General features: G+C 41.5%; 1 long non-coding RNA gene across 1 annotated transcript; it reads right to left on the bottom strand.

The window, feature by feature from the left end:
* Positions 1-6,595: 6,595 nt before the first annotated feature.
* Positions 6,596-22,035, bottom strand: LOC110554139 (uncharacterized). Its single transcript, XR_002476759.2, has 3 exons — positions 21,707-22,035; positions 14,541-16,083; positions 6,596-8,274 (listed from the first exon to the last, which is right to left on the bottom strand). It is a non-coding gene; the product is annotated as an uncharacterized LOC110554139 (long non-coding RNA).
* Positions 22,036-24,774: the final 2,739 nt, after the last annotated feature.

Here is a 24,774-nt window from a genome sequence, read left to right as displayed (position 1 = left end):
AAGAAGATGTTGGGCCAGCTGCACCTGGGTGGTGGCTGAGTTGGTTAACCCAGGCATCTGCTAACCAGAGAGGAATGGGGCCAGCATTCCTAACCAATCCACTGTGAAGCTGCAGCAAAAGAATAAATTTTGTTTTTTTCAAGACAGGGTTTCTCTGTGTAACCTTGGTTGCTCACTTTATAGACCAGGGTGGCCACCTGCTTCTGCCAAGTACTGGGATTAAAGGTATGTGTCACCACTGCCAAGATGAATTTTGATAAATGTAATATTTTGGGTGGATATCAAGGGCTTTATAATTAGCAAAATACTTACAAGGTTACATACTCTGTGATTTTCCCTATATAAGATTCTTGAAATTGCAAAATTCATAAAGCCAGGAAATAAATCTATGTTTTCTGAGCAGTTAAATGTTACTTAATTTTTAATTATTGTAACAAATATCTGAGATAACTAACTTAGAAAGAGAAAAGGTTTATTTTACAAAAAAGTTGTTGTTTTGTGGAGATAGGGTCTTGTGTAGCTCAGGCTGGTCTTGAACTTGCTGTGTGGGTAAGAATGACTCTAAAGTTTTCCTGACTTTAGTTTCTCCTGACCATACCTCCCAACTGTTGGGTAGTGTATCATGTATTCACCTTTACATCCAACTATTTTGGCCCATTTAAAAAGATTTCTGTCCAAGATCCACTGGTCCAACATGGTAGAGAAAAGCTTTTCACTTTAGTCTGGGGCTTCAGAGAAGCCTCAGTTCCAATGCTTAAGAACCTTCCACTAAACAGCACCTTCCAATATCACTACAGTAAGATGAAACCTTCCTGCGGCCTTGATTGAACATTCGGTTATATATCAGCTGAGGTTAAAGGTGTTGCAGGCTGGCATGACCATTAAGGTGTGAGTGGCCTGAGGGAGGAGTTTGTGATAGTTGAATCTGTATCTGGATTCTTACAGGTTATTGGACTCCACACATGGATAGATTGACACTAATCTATACACAGCAATGTCCTGTTTTGATATGTGCATGGTATATAGTAATAGAAGATGTACCATCTGAGAAAACTGGGTAAAGTTTATTATTATCATTTTTAAGATTGTTGTTTTTATTATTTATATTTAATAATTTTATTTGTTATATTTTATATAAATACATGTAAATTATTGTTTTTATTTATGTCTCTTGGGCTGGCTTTTATCTGACCATGAAGCTAAAAATAACCTTGTATTTCTGATCCTCTTGCCTCTACCTCTCAAATGTTGAGATAACAGGAAGTGCTGGGCATAGAACTCAGTGTTTCATGCATGATGAATAAGCATTCTAATTGATCTACAACCCCAGGTAGAAAATAGGTAAAGTTTAGATGGAATTTCTCTATGCCAAATTTGTAGCTTCTTTTTAGTCTACATTTGTTCTGTAGTTAACTAAAAGGGCTTGATCCTCTAACTCTTTAACTAAAAAAGTTTCAGCAGGAGCTAGAAAGATGGCTCAGCAGTTAAGAGCATTGGCTGTTTTTCCAGAGGACTCTGGGTAAGCATCTACGTGATGGCTCACAAATGTCTGTAACTCCAGTTCCAGGGGATCCAACACCCTCTTCTGAACTCTGTAGGCACAGGCACCAGAACAAACCAAAGTCCAGACACTAGTGACAAGATCAACAACTGTGGCATACTGTGCAATGAAATACCCAGTGACTGAAAGGAACAAACCGTAAATAAATGCCACAATGCAGATGACTCTCACACATGGTGAGCATGTAGGAGAATGCCCATTTGAATAAAACTTGGAAAATCTGGGAAAAATAAATCTAATATACAGCAATAGAAATTCTGAAAAAGGCCAATATAATGTATACTAATAACAGACAAGCCAATGATTGCTTTGGTAGGCATCATATGGGAAAGTGGGTAATTATAATGGGACATGGGGGACAACGAACTTTTTGAATCTAGATCGTGGTATTTACACTGATCTGTACTCATGTGTCTTGAAAAAAAAAACTCTCTCCCTTCTCCAAGTGATGTCATATTCAGTCAAGATTGAGAGCTTGGATTTTATATGAATTTGAAATACACTTAGGTCTCATCTTCCTTAGAATAAAGATGGTATTCATCTCTCATTGGGCGAGATTAGGGGTGATGCCAGGTAATGATTGCAGCTTCTAAGAATGCAAAAGTGGTTGCCATTGTCTTATGAAAAAAAAAAAAAGAGATCATGGGATCATGGGAATATGGGCAGCAAAGTCACAAGATAGAACTGTGAGTTCTGGACATATGAATGACTTATTTCCACGGGAAGGAAGTAAAATAAGGATCAGAACTTCCCAGTCCCAAACTGTCTCCGAGGCCAGCCAGGTAGTTCTGATTAGAGGCTGCTAGAGAAATGTGGTGTGAGCTGCCAACCTCTATTGAAATCATGTTGCTGCTTTGGTGGAGAGAACAGTGCCTCAGATTGTTCTTGTTCTTGAACTCTGAGGAAACGCTGACCCCTTGTGAGTACTCATAGAAAATGCTTCTTTCTTAAAGAATTCCCCTGGTGGTGTATAAGAGCTAAGAGATCAGCTTCTCGCTGTCTGTTGTAAGCATTTGGCATAAGCTTCACCACAAACAACTCATAACAATGCAAATGTAAGAAACAGGTGCTATTACAATCTTTGTGATACTGGTGAGGAAATTGAAGCACAAGAAGGCTAGATGCTTGCCCAAGTCACACAGCCAGGAAGTGACAAATCTAGCTGCATGGTCAGTGGTCCTAACCAGCCCAGCACATACCTTAGTATCATTCATTGTGATCAAGACAATCATTATACAGACCATTATTGTCCAAGCATTTTATTTTCCCCATTGGAATAATTTCAACAATCCTAAGGAAACTGAAGCAAGAGGATTTTGGAGTTCATAGGTCACCTAGGCTACACAGCTAGAGACTATCCTCAAAACGAACAAAGCAAACACACACACATACACACACACCTTCCCAAACTCTGACCTGTGTGTCCTCCCTTACAAAAGATTCCTTGAGGTGTAGTAACTATATACTCTCCTCCCAACAGAGAGTCAGCCAGTTTTTGCCTCCACATTCCTATGTAGTCCCTGTTTTGTTTCTCTTGTGTGCTTATGTGCTCCCCTTGTATCCAAACTCTTCTATGCTTTCTGAAGACATATTGTCATGCTGCCAAGGAGAAGCCCAATGTGGCGACAGTGTCAGTGTTGGTGGTGAAAGTGGCATTGGGTGGGCAGGGGTTAATAAAAGTTTGTACCATGCCAGAACTGACATAGAAGTTTTGATAAAGTATAAACACTGTGAAAAAAAACACTGTAGGTGAATGCTCAGATAGAATTCCATCTCCAAGGAGAAATGGGGTTCTTTTATATACTTAAGGAAAGTTAAGGTCAGTTACCCAGGCTCTGTGTGTGCAATTGTATTTGAATACATAGGAGGTAGGCAGTTCACTACCTTGTTAGGTAGTAAAGTTCATAGCATCAGTTTCTCTTCCTGGGACGGGTCATTTGGGGTGAGGCACTGGTGGTCATTAAAAGTTGGGCTATTTGGTACCCATGACTAGGGAGATTATAGGCCCTTGGTGAAAATCTACTACTATTAGTTTGCTAAATGGACATAGTATCAAAATGCCTTATAAATACTTACCTTTATAACCACAGATTAGTATAGATCTTGCCTTCATCAGAGAAACTTCATTTTGCAGTGGACAGCAGTTAATAGAGACTCACAACTGGTCAAAGTGGAAAAGTAAGTGACTGTGGAGTACTCAGCCTAAGTGAGATACCTATCACACACACACACACACACACACACACACACACACACACACACACCCTCACCAGCTCAGGGAACATTGTGGAAGAGGTGGAGGATGGAAAGAATGTAAAAGTCAGAGTTTGTGGAAGACTACTTCAAAACAGTATCTTCTGGAGATGACAGGATCTTTGCACTCATGAACTCACAGAACAAGTTACTTGCACAAGATCAAACCAGTCAGCTTTCTAGCACAAATGGGGGAGGGACATATGAGGCCCCACTCCAAGTTGAGGACTTGATGGCTGCTGTGGAAGCATTTTTTTTTTTTTAATGCAGTTTATTCAGGAACCTTGAACAATCATCTGACCCTGGGGAAAGCCAGCCCACAGCTTAAATAGCCTCTGGGTAGCCAACCCCAGCGTGCCACGTGGGCAATGCAGATAGGTCCACATACATGGAAGCAAGCCAGATCCTCAGCCTTAGCCAAATGTGGAGTTGTTTGTGACAGAGAGCACTCACCATCGGGAAGGTGGAAGGCAGAAACCAGCTCCATCTTTAAGGCGCGGCATTACGCAGCTCTCTACAGTTCCCCCTTTTTGTTTTAGACACATCAGGCAAGAGTAGAGGTCTGATCTCTGATATTAGAAATAAATTGGGACTTTGTACCGATGTTCATCTAGGTGTCATCCACCCAAAGAGCATCAGACCCGTCCGATACCTTTTTCTCAGAGGCGGGACCTGGGGCATCAACCCGCATGCAATCAGACTTGCTCTTCTCTGGGTCGAAAGCGGCTGACCCTGAGTGCAGTGCTTAGCCTCGCATTCTGAGCGTAACATTTTAGCTCCCATACTTGCGGAGACTGTCTTGGAAGCATCTTTTTTTGTGGGACCCTTGGTTCATTGTCCATTCTAAAGTGGATAATCATATACAAGTGTGCGTACAGACATCATTAACTGGGCTCAGTAGATTATTAAAAATAAAATAGAAGAGAATATGATGTTGTAAGGGGTATATGACAGGATCCAGGAGAAGTTGGAGGGTAAAATAGAAATGAATCAAAGTATTTTGTATAGGCTTATGAAAGAATATAATAAAAATTAGGCTCTGTTTTTAAATGTCTTTTAGATTTACTTTATTATTTTATGAATATGAATGTTTTGCATGTACATATGGGTACCATGTTGGTGCCTAGTGCCCATGGCCATCTGAAGAAGGCATCAAATCCCCTAGAATTGGAGTCGCAAATGGTTGTGAGCTACCATGTGGGTGCTGGGAATTGAACCTGGATCCTTTGCAAGAGCACCAAGTGGTTGCTTCTAAGTGATGAGCTAATTCTTTAGCAAAGGTGCTGATTGTTTATATAGTGCACCACAAGTCACTGGTTTAAGCTCCAAGCATTAATGTTCTGACTGTTAGAGGAGGAACTTTGCTTTTTTATTTGTGACCACCTTCTCTCTCCACACGAGCCAGCACTCTTGTCTTGTGCTACAGACCTACAGCAGTTAGCTTTCTCGTTCATCAGCATCAGGCTTATGACCACCAAAGCTCATTAGGAATGTAGTCGTAGGTCCTCTGAATCAAACTCTACATTAAATTTTAGTTTTATATAGATTTATTTTATTTATATTTATGTTTATATTTGTGTATCTGTGTGTATGCACACGTGTGTTTGCACTGAGTACAGAAGAAGGCAATGGATCACCTAGAGCTGGAATTACATATGAGCTCCTGAAATGTGGGTATTGGGATCTGAACTTGGGTCCTATGCAAGAGTAGAAAGTACTCTTAATCACTGAGTCATCTCTCCAGCCCTCAGACTCTGCATTTTAGCAAATGTCCACAATCACAGTGGAGTCTTAATGTTCCAAAGAGACTTGCAGTGCTAATGGGGTGTGGTATAGCAGGCATTGGAATGGTAGTTGCTAGCTGGTCGCACCTGCACCCTTCTTTGAGGACAGCCCTGATTCCAAGCCTTTTTACTCCAGTCATCTGGGAATCTTAGAAATTCCGAAACCAGATCTCACCCCAGACCAAGTGAATTTGGCCTCTGAGGGAGGGAGAAGAGAGGGCATCAATATTTTGGGAGAGATTCACTTACATGGTAGACATGTTTAGACTTACTCTATAGCTGACAGGCACTGCCATGCTCAGAAGTACATAGCATACCTGGAAAGTCCATACCACTCTTCTTTGCATCCAGCTGCTGTGACTTATAACCTACAGCTTCTGGGCTACAGCAGCTCAGCCACCTTTCCCAGTGTGGGTTCTTCTATTGTAGAATCCTCTTGCTCCTTGGCTGAGAAGGAGGATCCTGCTAATGCCAGACTTATCCTTGACCTCAATCCTCTGCACCCTGCTTCCCTCACTCCCCAAGGCTTTCTGAGACTTTATCAGAACCTTGCTTGGCACACAATCACTTTTCTAGACCCTGCTTCTCAGAACCCTGCACAGGACACAAGGATAGCTTTACCAGGCTTTATTCATACCAATCCGGACTTTACAGTCTTCCCTGCTCACCTTGCTTTCTTCTTGTCTACCCATTTACGCCTTCTCCAATCTAGAAATGACTGGCATTGACCCTAATCACATGTCTACAGTCCTTCAATTCTCTATGAGAATCTTGAAATTCTAGAAATGAAGTATCTTAAGAGCATGCTCATAGTGCCAGATGACCCCAGTCACCATCTGCTTTCAATTTGCACAGTTCTGATTATGATGCTCTTAGAATGAAATGACCACTGGAAGAAGCAGGTTTTAATTTTTGATGGATTTGTGGTTGAGTCTGGCTTATATGACTTAAGCATGTTCTGTTATAAAGGGAAGACAATAAATCCCAAGTTCTGTACTCAATTACAATAATATTTAATATTGAGTGTTGATTGCAGGCATTTGTGATTCACACACCTTTCTTCTTTATATAGCTATGGGATATATACTGTCAACATCACATATAGTTAGACTTTCTGTTGCTGTATAAGTAGCTCAATGACGACCACTAGACCTCCCTGGCTCTCTTCAACTCACATCCCCTTTGCAAAAATGGATGGATGAGTTGTGGATGGGAGAGAGAGGGATGGCTTCATCATAAACCCTGTAATGCAGCAGTGTCCCCTTGTCTCTACCAAAAGCCATAGTATTAATAGAGAAAAGATGAGAGTAGAATTAGAGAGTGAAAACAGAACAAACTCACTGGAGAACAAAGGCTCAGATAGCTGATGTCTAGAACAGAAAATAAAAAGTATTGAGCAGTTGGGCAAGCGTTAATTCTTACACTGAGAAGCAGCAGAGAGTAGAGTTCACTAAAAGCCAGGAGGATGTGCCAGGGCCTCCTGCAAGTCTCAGGAGCAGAGAAGCAGATGCGGTCAAAATGAAAAGAAGTGGGGAGGACGGGGGTAACTTGGCAGGCAGAAAAATAGAAATAAAATTGTAAAACAATCATTTGCCAGGGCAACTCTAAAATCTTTATGAAAGAGTGTAGGGTGTTTTTGTTCGTTTGTTGTCTTTTTTTTTAATGTAGAAAAATGCAAATAGATCCATACTTATCACCCTGCACAAAACTAAAGTCCAAGTGGATCAAAGACCTCAATATAAAACCAGACACACTAAACCTGTTAGAAGAAAAAGTGGGGAAGAGCCTTGAACTCACTGGCACAGGAGACAACTTCCTGAACAGAACACCAACAGCACAGGCTCTAAGAGTAACACTCTATAAACTGGACCTCATGAAATTGAAAAGCTCTGTAAAGCAAGGGACACTGTTGTCAGAACAAAATGACTACCTACAGACTGGGAAAGGATCTTTACCAACCCTATATCTGACACAGGGCTAATATCTTATTGTTGTCTTTTGAGTTACTGCTTTGCAAGTCATTTGGTTTCAAGTGCACACACAGCATGAGTCTGCAGGATCAGCGGTGACTGAGGGCTGCGTTCCAGCCTTAACCGCAGACAAGCTGAACTCACCTGAGTCCGTAGGTTTCCTGCCCCAGCAGTAACACCTCTCACTGGGGTTGTGAAGTCTAAACAAGGAGCTCAATAAATACGATAATGTACATAAATACATAAGGAGCTCAATAAATACAATGTAATAAATGGTAACAGAACATGTTCAATAAACATTGTTATTGCTTTTAAATAAAAAAAAAAAGAAGAAGCTCAATGACTAAAAACAATTGATCATTTGTTTTCATGATTCTTCTGGGTGGAGTCCAGCAAAGCTTGGCCAGGCTGTTCTTTTCCCTTTCCCTTGGTTCTATCCATCTGGTGGCAGGCTTCACATGCGACATTTAGGAAGGATTCAGCCAAGTTTGGTGTCTTGGGCTTCTCATTGCATCCCATTTTCTCCATATGGTTCCAATTGCCCTGCTTAGCTTCCTTTCAATATGATACTGTAGAGGCCCAGGCTAATTCTGGGATAAAATAGGATCACTTCATTGCATCGTGTGGGTCAAGATAAATGCCACGGCCATTTCAAGGGAAGTGAAATACACTCCAGATCTCAGTTGGAAAAGCAGCAGGCATGCACCTAGAGGGGTGAGAAATACTGTTTGGCACGCACATTTAACAGATGTTCAAACTGTACCAGCTGGACCTAGAATGAATGGTAGAGCTTGGACTAAGACCTAGCTAGTGAGCTCTATAGCCTCTGCTTTAGGGAATTAAGTGACTGTCATCTTTTTGATGATAGTGTCTCTATAGCCCAGGTTGGCTTTAAATTTATTTTATAGCCCAATCTGGCCTTGGACTCATGATGGGCCTCCTTCTTTGGCCTCTGATGTGGTACTATCATGCTTGGTTTTCTACTTTCATTTTATGCCTCAGGGCTATAACAAGCCTGGGTATAGAGCAGAGCTTCTATTGTGTTTTAGTTTACCATCCAAGGATATTTGTGGAGAAATTAATGTTACAAATGTCACATGGAGTACGAGAAGGTTAAGTGACTCTCAGTCTTCTGTTGCTACACTCCTTCTCCTAACTTAGTAGACTCAGCTGCTTAAACAGGCTTGGTGTGCTTCTCTGCCTTCCAGCCTTTTGCTCTCTGAAATCTTTTGGTTCTTCATGTACTTTCCGTTTTGCCCACTAGGGGGAGACTGTCTCCTTTTAAAGGACAATTTCTCCTTCCTTTTCACAGATCAAGTACACAGCTCTCAGTGAAGGTGCTGGGTATTTAGTATGCCGATCTTAGCTGTGATATATTTTAGTACAAGTGACATACCAGGTTTTGAAGACAGTACAATAAAAAATTCAAAGTATCTTATTAGTACATGTAACAAACCAATTACATGTTAAAATATTTTAGGTATTTAAATATATCATTAAATTAATTTCTTTCCCCTTTCCACTCCTCCTCCCCTTGTCTCTCTGAGGATAGAACCTAAGGCCTTGCACATGCTAGACAAATACTCTGCCACTGAGTTACATCCTTTATCTATTTTAGATTTTCAATAGTAGTGTGGCATAAAAAAGATTTAGAAGTACACATATGACCAATTTTATATTTCTATCAGGCAGTGGTTCTTCCTACTGTCAAACCCCAAAGTAACTCCAAAGAGCATCAAGGATCCAATTAATCAGTCTGAAAAGGAGCAGGTTGAGGAGACCGGGACAGAGACTGGCAAGCAGCACAATTCTGCTTATTCCATGGCAGCTCTGGCGCTTACTTTAGAGCCCAGGTGTCCTATACCTTGATTGTTACTTCTTTCTCTTCTGTGCTGGAGTCCTTGGATTCCACATAAAGACCTAAGCTGATACTACTCTACTGGCCATCTCAGGTGTCTCTTGACTAGAGACCCTGAGGACTGACAGTGGGCTCCTCAGAACTTTTGTCCAGCTTGTTGAAAACCCTTTGACTTGTTCAATTCAGTTGTGCCTAGGGGCCATAGTGACTCTTAACAGAATGTGTTCAAGGATGAACAGACTCCAGACAGAACCATCAGGACTTGGCTGCTGGATTACTCAGTGACCATCACATTCTGCTTCTTCATGACAGCTCATGTAGTCCATAGCCCTGCCTATGCAGGGGTGATTGGGGTTCACATGACCAGTGAGTGACTCATGTGGATATCAAAAGTTACTCTAGCAACTTCTCAAAAGTGACCTATGAATAAAAAATGGGGGAGCTGGGAAACAAGGCCAGAGTTGGAGGCAACGATCCTATGTATAAGCCCTGTACCATAGCCCTTTTTGGACACAGCTGGCAGAGCTATAGCCATGAGGGTCAGTGGTTGTTTTATCTGTGGCACTAGTGGAGGTCCAGAGGCATAGTTGCATTAGTCAGTTAGTCTGTCTAGGTGAGAAGAGGTCTATAGGTGGAGGCTCCAAGTAAGGGGAGAAAAGAATCTGGGTCACCTTGTGTTACCTTGTGTCACCAGATGGGGAGCTGAGCTGGTGGCCCACCTTGCTGTAAATGTCTTCAATCTTACCTCTCTCATTTGTAGTCAGTTGGAGGGCTGTTGAACCATAGGATGTTGAGATATCTGATGTGCTTTGAGGTCACAGGATGAGAGCGCTCTATTGGGCAGCATTGGTTGCTGTGTTTCTCTGAGCTCACTTTTTCATTTGTATGAGCATATTACATATAGATTGTAACAATTACCAAAAGATACCAGGACTTAAATAAGTATTTATTGTTTTTGTGGGTTGGAAATTTGAGACATTTTAGTGGGGTAGTTTTGCTACAATCTTTCTTGGATGAAGGGAAAATGTCTATTCCATAGTTAGAAGATTTCGCTGGAGGTGAACTTAATTGCTTACAGGTGTTCACTCCTCTGGCTGCTAGCAGAGACTTCAGTTCCTTATCTCATGAGCCTCCCCAGCTACTGCTTCAGAGTCCTGTGATAAGGCCGGAAGCATCGGCAAAGTAAGACAGCAAGACAGAAAACTGTTTTTTCTGTACTCTCTTTGTTACAAAGGTCAGCTCAATTCAAGAAAATGACTACGAGGAAGTATAGTCTACCTTGGGCCGTCATGAAGGCTCCTAACACAGTAGAGTAATGTTAGTTCTGACCATTTCATTTCAGTGCTTTTTATTTATTTGTTTGTTTTGAAACAATGTACCATAGGCTGATTTGAAACTTCCTATTTTGGCAAGGATGACCTTGAATGCCTGATCCTTCTGCTGCTACTTTCTGAGTGCTGGAATTACAGGTGTCTAATACTATGCTTGGTTTATGCAGTGTTTCCATGGGACTCTGGGCTTTGTTGGGGACAGACAAACACTGCTAATTGACTAACAGCCCCAACGTGAGGCTTTGTATACATGCTCTGTATTTACACTCTTTTTTTCACTGTGACAGATATCTAAGAGGAGCAAATTAAAGAGAAAATTTATTTTTGCTCCTAGTTCTATAGTCCCTGGCCCTTTGCCTTAGTGTTTCCAGGTCTTCAGGGAGATGGAACACCATGGTGGCAGGAGTACGCGGCAGACCGTTCACCCCACAGTGAAGTCAAAGAAGGAGACAGGAAGGTCACAAAGGGGAAGGGGGAAGATACATCCGTCAAGGGCACACCCTAAATGACCCGCTTCCTCTATTTGGGTGCCACTTCCTATTTTGGCTGCCTCCTGATAATGCTATCATATTACAAATCTACCAAGGGCTGAGTCCTTGATTAGGCCAGAATCTGAAAGATTCAATTATTTCTCAAATGCTTGTCAGCTTGACACCTAATATTCTGTGGTGTCTATGGAGGATATTTCATATTCAAACCATAAAGCCAAAGCAAAGAAAACCAACAATCAGAGGGTACAATTGCTAAAAACACCTGCTAAGGAGAATGCTGGAGCTGGGCCCTGAAATATCAGAGGAAGTGCCACAAGGTCTCAGGGATAGACAACTAAGAAATTTCAAAACTCAGGAACTTCTAGATCTCTTTGCTATTTTTTTGTGAAAACAACATGGAAGGAACTAAGATGATTTAGGAAATCTTCCCATCACATTTGTGTAGTTACCAAAAGGCTAATTTTGATAATTCATTTGTATTCTCTCTAAATTTCAGGTGAAGGTCTGACCCAAGTGGATGTTGGCTTATGTATTGCCCTTAGCTCTGAGACTCAGAAGGGACTGTGTGCTCTTTATGAATGCCAACAGGTATACTTCCGTTATTAAGACTTTGCAAGATAATATCTTCATGTCCCAATATCTTCATTGATTCCTTAAAATGGTCACACAAATGAAGGTTAGGTATTTTTGATGTTTTTGTAATGACAAAATACTTCTGTTTTTAACGGCAGGGTTTCTTTTTGTAGCCCTGGATGTCCTGGAACTTATTATGCATACCAGGCTAAAAGTCTTAAAGTTGATGTTAAGTCTTTCTGGTTAACTTTTCCATACTCTTCTACAATAATCCCAGCTGTGAAATAAATCACTCCACATCATAGGCAGATATGATAGCTCATGATTTTATGATTTTCCTGAATTCCTATTCAGGAAAGCTCAGCTAGGTTGCTCCCTATGGATTTCCCCCTGCTTTCATTCCCTTTTCTCCTCTCCCTGCCCCTTTCTTTCTGGCAAAGATCTCATTATGTAGCCCACACTGTCATGGAACTTGTCATGTAACTCAGGTTGGCTCTGAACTTGTTATTTTCTTGTTTCAATCTCCCTGCACAAGTGTGTTTCTGCCAAGTTCATCCATCTGTGGGATTTTTATCCCATGGTTACTCTAGGATGTCAACTGAGGCTTCATTATCTGTCAGCCAGAGTGGGTTGGCTGTCCAAATTGGCATACTTCCATGCTATCAAGGAGACTCAAATTCAAGTTCATCTCACCATTGTCAAAATGACTATTATTAAGAAAACAAATAACATCAGATGCTGATGAAGATGTGGAGAGAAGGGAGCTCTTATACACTTTCAGTGGAAATGTTACCATTAAGAAAACAACAGATGACCCAGAGGCCCACCCACTGTGTACCCTGTCTGCAGTGGGAACCACTACAATATGCAAGTATGTGGTAGAGAGATGGGAGAGAAAGAGAAGTGGAAGAGTTGAACACTGTGGAGGGAGGCAGAACTAGAGACGAGAGGGTGAAACCTGCTCTGACACCTGAGGCCCTAGGGAGGTCCTAGCCTATGCTTCTGCTGAGGCCTATGTCTAGGTCCGTGGCCATGCAGTAGCAGGGATCTGTGTTGATTTCCATGTCTCACATTACCACCAAAGGCCATGTGGACATCCCTGGTCTGAGCTATCATTAAGAAAACTGTTTGGGACAGTATTTATGTCCAAGATCTATGCAGCGATGGCTCCACCTCTCCACTGGCTGCAGAACTCAGGAGAGTAGGCCATGCATGTCTGGGTGACACAGTAGAATTGGCCCTGATGGTGGGAGCTTGGGTGAGCTGGCCCAAGGGCATGAGTGTAGAACTGGCCCCACCACTTCTGCCATGAGGTGGCTTGGGTACCAGAGAGATGCCCCCTACTCCTCGTTCCTTGCCATCTGTGGCAGGGAGAAGAACTGGTCCTGGGACCATGACAGCAAGAGAGCTGGCCCTACCCCTTGCCAGCTGTGACACTGGGTGTTCTAACCAGGGCAGTGCTGGGGAGCTCATCCTGGTGTGGAAGAGCTGGAGGGCTGACCAACTCAGCTACCACCCAGGCCCAGATCCAGGGCTTTGAGTTGGCCCACCCTAACATCTACCCCATCTATGAACTTCTGGAGTGGGTGAAGGGTGGCTTGTACAAATATAAAGCTGCAGGACATCTATGACAGGGCAAAAAGAGAACATCTGTGAGGGAGTTTTGGTGAGGATCCAGGATTGATAGTGCAGCAAAAGCCAGAGGCCTCAAACCAGACCAATGATTCATTGTAATGGACATTTGCAAGTAAAGATGTGTGGACGAAAGGGTGCACTGCGTGACACACTGTGATATGCTGCAGCTTCCATGGTGAGACTCATTTTCTTTTGGGGGGGCTGCAAGGGCAGAGGGAGGACGTGAAGGGGTGGGAAGGTGAGTGGGATTGGGGGCGTGATGTGAAATTCACAAAGAATCAATAAAAAGTTTGTAAAAAGTAAACTGAAGAAGAAGAGAAGAAGAAGAAGAAGAAGAAGAAGAAGAAGAAGAAGAAGAAGAAGAAGAGAAGAAGAAGAAGAAGAAGAAGAAGAAGAAGAAGAAGAAGAAGAAGAAGAAGAAGAAGAAGAAGAAGAAGAAGAGAAGAAGAAGAAGAAGAAGAAGACAGATGCTGGTGTGGATGTGGGGAAAGGGGAACCTTTTGCACTATTAGTGGGAATGTAAATTAGTCTAGACACTACAAAAACCAGCATGAAAGTCTCTTAGAAAGCTGAAAGCGAAAAACAGAACTACCATATGACCCAGCTATTTCATTTCTGGTAATATTTTCAAAAGATTCTAAGTAAACATGGCACAGAAAATATGCACACCCATGTTTATTACAGTGCTCGTTACAATAGCCAAGTTACGGGACATTCTAATCATCTGTCAACAATTACATAAGCAAAATAGAATATGCACACAATGGTCTTTTTAGTAAGTCATAAAAATGGATGAAAGTATGTCATTTGAAGGAAAATGGATGCAACTAGACAGATCATCATACTAAATGAAATAAGTCAGACTTGGAAAGACAAATGTCATGTTTTCTCTCATTCTTGCACTCTGTCATGAGATTAGAAGCATGCTTGGGAAAACTAAGGAAACCTAAGGAAGAGGGCAGAAAGCAAAAGGCATGGAGGCAAATATAATCAATATACATGCCTTACTATTTACAATGAATATATACCAAGAAATTTTTTTGAAAAAAAAAAATCACCTTGTTCATATATTTGTGTGGCTTACCTATACTCGTGACCCTAATGTGCAGATATATCCACATCCAAGATCAGCACAGTGAGTGTCAGTTGCTATCAGCCTGCAGATGACTTCCTCCCTCAGCTGTCCTGAAGCAGAGTCGAAGCAGTCACTGAAAAGCAGAGTTGGCGCATCTGGATGAAGCTAGCCATGGCCTGCTCTACTGAGTTCCCATTTTGTGACTAAGTAATTCCTTTACTGTTCAAGTCACTTGAAATTAATTTCCTCAAAATGCTGATGGAAATACTCCTACTTCTGACTTTGAGAAGGAACATTTATAGAGGCTTAGCCTTTAAATTCTGGGCTTAACCTTCAGATATTATACATGTGTCTCTAACTTGAGTCTGATTTCTGACACCTGAAATTTCCTCTCGGTCTCTCTATTGTGAGAGTGGCTGAGTCTCCTCAGAACCTGCTGCTTTTATTCATATCATTCTCTGTGGTTACTCATGGCTGGAGTCCCAATCGCTTTCAAAGTGTCACCTCAGTTGTTACAGCCCCACGATGGGCTATGTCTCAGATATTTTCTCCCCTGCTGCCCATCTTCCTGGATTTGAGAGATCGGCTGCTTTCCTAGGAGCCCCCTTGTCAAATCATTTCATTTTTCATCCATGGCTGGGCAGACCCCAGTGCTTGTTCACCCAGTTTTGGCCTGTTATTGTACTGTGAAGATTCCAGACACCTGGTCCTGTATACTAGATCAGTATCTTTCTGGTGCCTGCAGCTGGATGCATGAACCTTGCCTCACTCACAATTACTGCTGTTCCTCCTCGAAGGCATCTTAGTGTGGAGCTTCCTGGTAAAAACCTTATACACCTGGGATGGAAACGTTTGGTTTAGGAGACACAAAATGTACATACATTTGTAATGCTTACACAGTTTCACTGAACAAAAAGTTGTCTCTATGCTCCTCAGTCTCATTGGTATACACTCAGGGATCAGACTCATTTCTTTTTCTCTGTTACTTTGGATGAGTAGATTACATGGGGAATTTAAAAGCAAAAAGAATAGATCCCATATTCTATAAGTATCTGATTGAAATACCAATAGTATATGGATAAATATGTTTAAATAAGTTATGTCAGTTACCACCAACATATGTTCATATCTTTTCTTGGTATCTTTGAGTTCTCCCTACCCAAATAATCTCCTTGTGCTTTAAGGCTTTGCTTGCTTGTTAACAGCTATCTGTATTGGGGGCAGAATTATTCTGAGACTTGCTTTTGGGGTAACCTAGAGTAGAGCTACAGGGTGGGAGGTGAATTTCAACTTCTTTAACTACTGGCTCATATTTTCTGAAAGGAATTGCAGCTTTATATACCCCAGTGTGGTTCAGCTCAGTCCCTGTCTCGGCAGCAGGAAGTGAGTACACATAGGCGAACAGTGGGAGTTTTCCAAAGGTTTCAGTAAGGTGACTCGGAAAACAGTTCTCATACACATGAGTCCCAGAAACTCCTCGAGACACTTCTGACTGTAACAGGATCTCCTGTAGTCTTCACCCAGTAACACCGACTCTGCCTCTTTCTTCTTCCTTTGTGATGAAAAAAAAAATGTTCCTTTTTTCAGCAGAAAAATTTGAGAGCAGCCCAAAGCCCAGTCTGGGAATACCATTCAGGGAATAGATTTCCCAGGAACTTTCCTTCTTTAAACAAATTCTCATGCAAATAACTGCAAAGACGTTTTTGCCATAGGCTTGAAATACTGATCATTACAAGAGCACAGCAATAGCTCAATGGTTTTGATTAAGGCCAGACATCCCAAGTTCTGAACTCCCAGAATTTCCTCATGTTGGTTCTGTGTGCTGCTAGGACAGTTGGAAGGCTGTCAGGCTTGGCTGGCTTCCTGTTTCTGTAGCCTCCTTGTTGTCACTTCAGTGAATTCCATTTTCCTGGCTTATGAGACCCCAGGAGGCTCACGTCTTTGGAAGGCCCCTGCATCTTCTCTTCCAGATCTATGTTCCTCAACCCTTGTCTTTCCTCCTGGATCTTCTTTCTGTCCCTCTTGTAAATCTGATGATTCCCAGCATTCTGGAAAAATGGGCTCTTCCTTGAACTTTAAACCATTTTTGCCTCACACACTATCTCGATGACTGGGGCACTGAGTTACAGCAGCTGACAGGACCTTTTAATAAAAACTGTTGGTACTATAGGCTTTCAAGGCTACCTCCTAGTTTTCAGTTTGGTCAATGTGAGGCCTTTTCAGTTAATACTAGCAGCTACCGTTAGTCATGGCAGGCCAGCTTTTGCTAGTGGCATCACTCTAGCCACCATAACAGCAAGTTCAGACTGAATTTTCCCCACAGGACATTTATGAGCAAGCAGGCATAAATCTGCACCAATCTGTAAGGTGGGAAGACGACCTTTACCAAGAACCGAACATGCTATCATCTCATTTTCCCAGCCTTGGAGCTGTGGGAAAATTAATGTTTTTTTTTTTTTTTTTTTTTTGTGGCTATCACCAAGTCTGTGGCACTTTGGTATATGAGCCTGAGCTGATAAAGATGTAGGTACACAGAGAGAAAGTCTTGAAGATATTTGAAGCTCTAAATATATAAAATTTGAATCTCAAATATTTGAATTGTCTTCAATTCCCGCTGCATCTCTTAATTTTGTGTTGTTTCATTTTGTTATCCACAGATCCTCCCCCCATTTTTTTTTTTTTTGCTTAAGTTAATTTGAGTTGAGTTTCTGATGAGTTTGTTTACTATCACTAGTTGCTTTATAGACTGAATATTCACTCATTGCTAAAGCCCTATTCTATTGTTACTTATTGTCAAGGACCATAGTAATCCCCACCCTAGCCTCTGCCCTTCTGATTCTTCCAGACATGTTTAATCTCAACATGAGGCCTATCGATGGCCATTAGTGTTTTGGTACAATCTACTGCTGGCCTGGAAGATGCCCACTCTTAAGGTTAGCAAAGTGTCTGTAACTCTGAGCTTGTCCAGTATTGGCTCATGCATATTGTGAATCTGATACGATCTGTGATTATAGATTTTCATTTTAAAAAAGTGTCCCTCTGTCATTCAATACTCCTCTATCGAGAATTCTCTGTTTAGCTCTGTACTCCATTTTTTTAAATTGGATTACTTGATTTGTTGCTGTTTAACTTCTTGAGTTCTTTATATATTCTGGATATTAGCCCTCTGTCAGATATAAGGTTGGCGAAGATCCTTTCCCAGTCTGTAGGCTGTCATTTTGTTCTGATGACAGTGTCCTTTGCTTTACAGAAGCTTTTCAGTTTCATGAGGTCCCATTTATTGATTGTTGCTCTTAGAGCCTGTGCTGTTGGTGTTCTGTTCAGGAAGTTGTCTTCTATGCCAATGAGTTTTAGGCTTTTCCTCACTTCTTTTTCTAACAGAGGATTCTCAACAGAGGCATACTGAATGTCATAGAAACACTTAAAGAAATGTTCAACATCCTTAGTCATCAGGGAAATGCAAATCAAAATGACCCTGAGATTTTACCCTCACACCTATCAGAATGGCTAAGATCAAAAACTCAAGTGACAACACATGCTGGTAAGGATGTGGAGAAAGGGGATTCATCCTCCATTGCTGGTGGGAATGTAAACTTGTACAACCACTTTGGAAATCAATCTGGTGCTTTCTCAGAAAATTAGGAGTAGTGCTACTTCAAGATCCAACTGTATCACTCCTACGCATATAGCCAAAAGATGCCCAAGTATATAACAAGGACATATTGCTCAACCCTGTTCGTATTCAAGATTCTGGAAACAACCCAGATGTCCCTGAACTGAGTAATGGATACAGAAATGTGGTCATTTACACAATGGAATACTACTTAACAATTAAAAATAAGGAAATCATGAAATTTGCAGGCAAATGGTGGGAACTAGAAAAGAGCATCCTGAGTGAGGTATCCCAGAAGCAGAAAGATGCACATGATATATACTCACTTATAAGTGGATATTAGACATATAATATAGGATAAACATACTAAAATCTGTACACCTAAAGAAGCTAAGCAAGAAGGAGGACCCTAGGCAAAATGTTCAATCCTCACACAGAAAAGGATAGACATCGGAAAAGGGAGAAAACAGGGAACAGAACAAGAGCTTACCACAGAGAGCCTCTGAAAGACTCTACCCTGCAGGGTATCAAAGCAGAGGCTGAGACTCATAGCCAAACTTTGGGCAAAGTGCAAAGAATCTTATGAAAGAAGAGGGAGATAGAAAGATCAGGAGGGGACAGGAGCTCCACAAGAAGAGCAACAGTACCAAAAAATCTGGGCAGAGGAGTCTTTTCTGATACTGATACTCCAACCAAGGACCATGCATGGCGATAGTGTAGAACCCCTGCACAGATGTAGCCCATGGCAGCTCAGTCTCCAAGTGGGTTCCCTAGAAATGGGAATAGGGACTGTCTCTGACATGAACTCAGTGACTGGCTCTTTGATCACTTCCCCCTGAGGGGATGGCAGCCTTACCAGGCCACAGAGGAAGACAATACAGCCAGTCCTGATGAGACCTGATAGGCTAGGGTCAGATGGAAGGGGAGGAGGACCTCCCCTTTCAGTGGATTTGGAGAGGGGCATGGGAGGAGATGAGGAAGTGAGTGTGAGATTGGGAAGGGATGATGGAGGGGGCTACAGCTGGGAAACAAAGTGAATAAACTATAATTAATAAAAAAATTTAAAAAATGTCCCTGATTTGAAGAACTAGCTATTGCTGGCTAAGAAATCCTATTACCCATATCCTTCAGAAACCATTTTTGCCTCCCAGGAGGATTTTTCCCCCCCAGCAACCTGAGTTCATGTGAACTTCAACAGTCTTCTAACACGGGGAGCCTCAGTGAGGCTGTGTAACTGGCGATGCTGTACACAAAGAAAAACCATAGCTCTTCTACTGTCATATTATTATGGCCCACACATCCTGAGCTTGTGGTCTTAGTTAGAGGACCCTCATGATCTGTATCTGCACCTTCCACACAGAGGAAACTAGATAACATCTCTCACTGATGGTTTGTTTCTATCCTATTGAGTAAGAGCCAACAGCAACAGATTCTTATGTAGTCTTGCTTTTTTAATGGATTAAGGCCAAAGGCCTGAAGATAGGTGATGAAGCAGGGTGATGAAACTGAAGATTCAGTTTCTCTGTCTATAGAAGACACCATTGCAAATGTAGGACTGAATTTTGTAGATGTAACAGAAACTTCTAGGTATTGCACCCTCTAAGAGGGTTTTCTGTCAGGGTGCCCACTGGTAGGAGAAGAGTTGAGTGGTGTTTGGTCTCACAGGATGTTGGGGCCTGTTCATGGTCTCTCCCCTCATAAAGCTACAGCTGTAGTAGTTTATGTATGACATGCCTCTGTCTTCTTCAAGAAGACCAAAGTCTAAATTCTCCAGCAGAAACGAGAAATGTTCTCTGTCACTTTCTCCCTCTCAGCATAACAAAGCTCTGATTTTGAGGTAGTCACAAGCCTTCTAGAATGGGATTAACACTTTCCTGTCTTTCTTATAGTTGTATTGGTCAATGGAATTTGAATGACAAATATCCATGCAACTTCCAGGTGATGCCTTTAGAGGGGAGGATTGTGTCCACATCATCTTTCCTACTTGCTGCCTGTGGATATGCTGAGGCACCTTTGACAGTGTAGATTAGGACAGCACTACAATTGTCAGAGCAACAAGATGGAAAGAAACTGGGCTTCTGATACTTTTGAAGAATGAAGCTATCATTCTAGCTTAGATTTTACCTGAGGAAAAAGTGAGCATATTTGCTTTAGTCATGCTCTAAGGTGTTTGATCATGGTAGTTAAATCATTATGACATCTAGGAAACCATTATTGACTTCAAGCCAGCAGCCTCAATTGGAAATATGGCTGAGTTCCTTTGGGTTGAAGCTCACACTGGCTTGACCAATGTCACCTTTGTACAGAAAGCAGGATGACACTTCTTTTCTAGGTTTGGACTGCTGAAAGGGAACTCTCAGTCAAGAACAAATTAAAAAAGCACAGCAGGCACCAAAATGGACCAATCACACGCGCTGTGGGGCACCACACATTGTTTCATGATATGAATAGAAAAAAATAGCTGTGATATTACCTGATCATTTCAGGGAGCTTGGAAAGCCACAGAAGAAGTTGAGGATAGAGCACATGCCTGAATAGTACTCAAGGAGCTGAGACAACAAATTTGACCCCAGACTGGGCTTATAACAAGATGCTGCCTCAAGTGGAAAAAAAAAAGTTTGTGGTACTATTAATCTAATTCATTGTGGGCTCACAATCTGTCTCTTTTTTATACTATTCCTGACAAGTAAATGTTTCCCTTCTTGCCACATTCCCTGGCAATCTTAATGTGTTCAACTGTTTATCTTGCTATAAAAAATACCCAAGATTTGACACCTCATAAAGAAAAGAGATTTACTTAGGTAGTAGTTCTGGAGGCTGACAGTGGCTTTGCTCTGAGCTGAGTCCCCGCTGGTGGTTAACATAAAAGGAGAGACAGGAGTGGACCTTGCTCTTTTCTAACAACCTTCTTTCAAGAATGAACCAGGACCCCAAGAAAATCACACCAATTCCTTTTAGGAATTGATGGCCACCCCCTGCTGACCTAATTACTTCCCACTAATATCCACCTCTTAAAGGGCGTGTTCTCTTCCACATCACCACATAACAGACCAAGCCTCTAGCACATGAGCATTTAGGGCTCATACCTAAACCATATCTGAACTATAGCTCTTAGTTGATGCTGCCACCTGAGTTGGGCAACCCCTTTGTACTAGTGGCGTATGATAGATCATCCCTTGTCACATCAATGATTTCCCCAAAAGTTGTCCCAGATTTCCCTTCTTAGGTGGAAAGAGAAAGGGCTGTAATACAGACAGTTTTAGCTAAAACAGACATTAAGCATAGGAGAAAAATGCCATCAAGAAGAAAGCATTAAGGAGTGTATACGAGACTTTGCTAGTGGTTCAGCTTTAGCTGCCATTTCAGCACCCCTGAGGTTCTCTTGAAAGTAGAAGGGACCCAGGGATGTATGGAAAAAAGTGGCTACAGATTTTAGCTGGAGCAAATCACAGGCATTATCAGGAGGTGGAGAAGACAAACAGGCAGTTTAGCTGGAATATTTCAGGGGATGATTCCCTTCTAGTCACCAGAAGAAGACCCAGGCCTAGGGGAAAAGGCTTACCCTTTGAAGCACAAGATGGATCTCAAATCTTAGAAGCAAGATCAAGGCTAGTTTTCAAAGCAAGATCCAAGATCTTCTAGTTTCTCTGGTTCTAACAGAAGAGGCCAAACCTCTGCTTGGTTCATTTTCAGCAGTTTTTCATCTACTTTCATTATGACTCCAATCCGTTAGCTCATGGAAGATGTAAGTGATGACAGTGGAGCCCAGATTTTAACAGTTGGAAAAAAGCTGCCAAAGCCACATTCCCTCTGGCAGGCGAGTCCTCCCACTCTCATTTCCATGCACATATACATGACATTCTAGTAAGGTTTCTGAGTATTTGATGATGCTTAGCTTGGAGGAAGCAGATGAGGGGGCTTTCTAGTCATTCTGAAACCTCAGACAATCTTCCCAGAACTCATGGCTTCTGTTTTAAAACAGGCATTTCTAGGCTAGACTCTGGGGCTGACTGTCACATCTATCCCATTTGTGACTCATACTTGATTGCTTAAGTGGCTCAGATGGTTTGATGGTTACAAAACCCCAGGAAGTGACCCTTCCAGCACACGTATACTCACCCAGAGGAATAGTGCCAGGAATAGGCAAAGAAGCATCTCTTAAAGGTGACATTCTGAAAAGTGTTCTTGACATGCTTCCAACATTCCAATCAAATAAAATGTCTCATCCCTGAAAGGTAGCGGACCATAATAGACAACAACATGAATAGAAATTTTAAGGTCTGATTTCAATCTCTGGACACTGAACTTAAAAAAATTTAAATAAATGTATAGTGCATTCCACTCTACATGTGTAGAGATAAGAGGACAGCTTTTGGCCATCAGTTTTCTCATTTCACTGTGTGATTCAGGGATGGAACTCAGGTTGTCAGATTTGTGGGGCAAATACTTTTTGCTGACCTGACCTTAAACTTTTGGTCTTGAAGTTTAAGTTTTCACTCTGTGTCCTTGACTTTTAAATAGTCTTGCTGATTTTAAACTAGGTCTTCTCAGATGAATGCCTGGACTTTACATCTTCTTTGGGGCTTTATTTTGGGCTCAACTGCGACAGTAGTTTGGGTTGTGGATAGATGTGCTGAGTTCCCAGGCCTTCCATGCCAGTGCTGCCTCTGAGAGTTGTTTTCAGGAGGCTTTGAGAATAGGGTGCTGCTGAGTGTGCAGCACGAAAGCACCTTTATGTTTCTGATGTGGCTTGGAGGCCCCTTCCCCACACAGTAAGCCTGTGGGCGCCACTAACAGCTTATGGGCACTTCTTAGTGTTTCATCCTGTGTCTTCAAATGTCCATCTCACATTTTAGACAACGAAGTGTCATTCATTATACCACCTCACCACAGTGCACCTCACTTTTGTAGAGTCGAGGTATGGGGTTTCTTTGCCTTTTTCTGTTAATAAGTTGCTACACATAGAACTTCATTTTGGATTATCAGTGTTTCTCAATCTTCCTAATCCTATGACCATTTAATAATACAGTTCCTCATGTTGTGGTGACCCCAACCATAATATTATTAATATTTTTGCTACTTCATAAGTGTAATTTTGCTACACTTACAAATAAATTGTAATGTAAATATCTAATAGGTAACCCCTGGGGGGTCATGACCCACAGATTGACTGTTACATTCTGGCCAATGTGCACAAGCAGCAAGATTTGATCTTATCTGGGTCATTGTTGGTAAGTGCTATCCCCATATTTAGGAGACATCTCTTTAGCCTGGTGGTAATTTTGCTGTAGTTATGACTTTCAACATATTTCCTGCTTTAATTTCAAAACATTGACTGCTTACCTCTTTGTGGGAAGCCATAGCCTAAACGATTGCAAGCTTCTAAAAGGTTCATAACTACCCCTCAGTGTGCTCAGTCTATGTATGTCAAAGCAAGCATGGTGACTTTCAGAATAAATTATTACAATGATGTTAGAGAAACATGAGGCTTGCAGCACTTCACAGCCTTGAACAGAGTTCTTTTTGCCCTCTCAACAACTGAAAGTAGAACCCAGTAGAGCATCTTGTAGCCAGGATGCTCTGGGTCACATTTGACAAAAATACAGATTCAAATCTGTAAGCTTCTAGAACTTAACAGAGCCCCAAAGCTCTAACATTCATTCAGGTATGCACAGCTAGACACAGAGAGACACACACAGGAACATGGGCACACACACATTTTTATCTTATGTTTTTTGAGAACTTCTTGATTAATAAATTTGTAATAGAAGAACACATCTTTGTAACATTACAAATCCCTCCCAGGTCTTGAGTTATATAATTTATTAAGATGCAGTAATGTCCTAATTGTTGCTGAGATTGATAGTCCATCTGTACTGGTATTTCTTTTCAGTGACTTCCTAGCCTGGTTGAATTTTTCTTTTTTAATTAAATTTTTTTGTACAGTATATTTTGTTTATATTCTTTCCTCTTTCTAAAATCCTCTGTGATCTACTTCATTTTTCTACTCACCCTACTCTATGCTTTTTAAAAAAACAGACAAACCCAAAACCAACCAAACAAAAACCAGTAAGACAAAGATTACCAAACCAAACAAACCAAGCAAACAGAAAAAAAGAAGTGCACAAAAATCATACAGTCCATTTTTGTGTTAGCCAACTACCCCTGAGCATGGGGCCTGCTCTGGAGTGTGCTTGATGTACCCAGTGACATTCCATTGGAGAAAACTGTTTTTCCTTTTCCCAGCAGTTATCGTTTTCAAATAGCTTCTTGGTTAGGGACAGAACTTTGTGTCTATTTCCTCTCTCAATGGGATTTTGTCTTATTTGAATTTGTGCATGTTGAATTTGTACATAAAGTCACAGTCTCTGTGAGTTTATATATATATTTGTCTTGTTGTGTCCTTTTAAGTTTGCATATTTACCTCATTAAGGGGTAGTATATCATCAAAAATTTTATTTTCAGAAAGAAATGAAAGAGAGTCAATTCACTGAATTTTTTGTGTCTGATAAGTCTTTTTTCTCTTCCACATTGGATTTATCACTAGGTAAGACATCAGGTGACTTCCTCCTGTGAAGGTGAAGGTTCCCTTGTCATCCAGTCTTGGGTAGACCTGATAAAAACAAGAAT

The sequence above is a fragment of the Meriones unguiculatus genome, chromosome 6 (genome assembly GCF_030254825.1).
Source record: "Meriones unguiculatus strain TT.TT164.6M chromosome 6, Bangor_MerUng_6.1, whole genome shotgun sequence".
NCBI classification, from domain to species: Eukaryota; Metazoa; Chordata; class Mammalia; order Rodentia; family Muridae; genus Meriones; species Meriones unguiculatus.
Note: the sequence above shows the minus strand (reverse complement) of the source record. Positions and strands in the feature narration are given on the sequence as shown.